This window comes from Trachypithecus francoisi, unplaced genomic scaffold (genome assembly GCF_009764315.1).
Source record: "Trachypithecus francoisi isolate TF-2019V2 unplaced genomic scaffold, Tfra_2.0 Lachesis_group15, whole genome shotgun sequence".
In the NCBI taxonomy this organism is placed as follows: Eukaryota; Metazoa; Chordata; class Mammalia; order Primates; family Cercopithecidae; genus Trachypithecus; species Trachypithecus francoisi.
This window is the reverse complement of record NW_022681460.1, coordinates 66569973-66570771: the sequence shown is the minus strand read 5'-3', so window position 1 is coordinate 66570771 and position 799 is coordinate 66569973.

Here is a 799-nt window from a genome sequence, read left to right as displayed (position 1 = left end):
ATACCTAGGAATATGTTTAACCAAGGAGAATAACAGTCTCTATAAGGAGAATGACAAAACACTGATGAAAGAAATCATAGATGCCACAAACAAATGGAAAAACATCCTGTATTAGTTCGTTTTCACACTGCTATAAGGAAGAGCCCAAGTCTGGGTAATTTTATAAAGGAAAGAGGTTTAACTGAGTCACAGTTCAGCATGGCTGGGGTGGGGCCTCAGGAAGTTTACAATCATGGTGGAAGGCAAAGGGGAAGAAAAACACCTTCTTCACAAGGCGGCAGGAAGGAGAAGTACCCAGCAAAGGGGGAAGAGCTCCTTATAAAACTATTAGATCTCATGAGAACTCACTCACTATCATGAGAACAGCATGGGGGAGACCACGTCCATGACTCAATCACCCACACCTGGTTTCTCCCTTGACGTGGAGATTATGGGGATTAGAATTTGAGATGAGATTTTGACAGCCAAACCATATCACATCCCATGCTCATGAACAGGAAGAATCAATATTGTTAAAATGACCATAGTACCCAAAGCAATCTACAGATTCAATGGAATTCCTATCAAATTACCAATGTCATTTTTCACAGAATTAGAAAAAAGATCCTAAAATGGATCTTTTTGGAACCAGAAAAGAGCCCAAATAATGAAAGTAATCCTAAGCACAAAGAACAAAGCTGGAGGCATCACATTACCTGACTTCAAGTTATACTACAAGGGCTATAGTAACCAAAGTAGTGTAGTACTGTTATAAAAATAAACACATATATCAATGGAACAGAACAGAGAACCCAGAAAT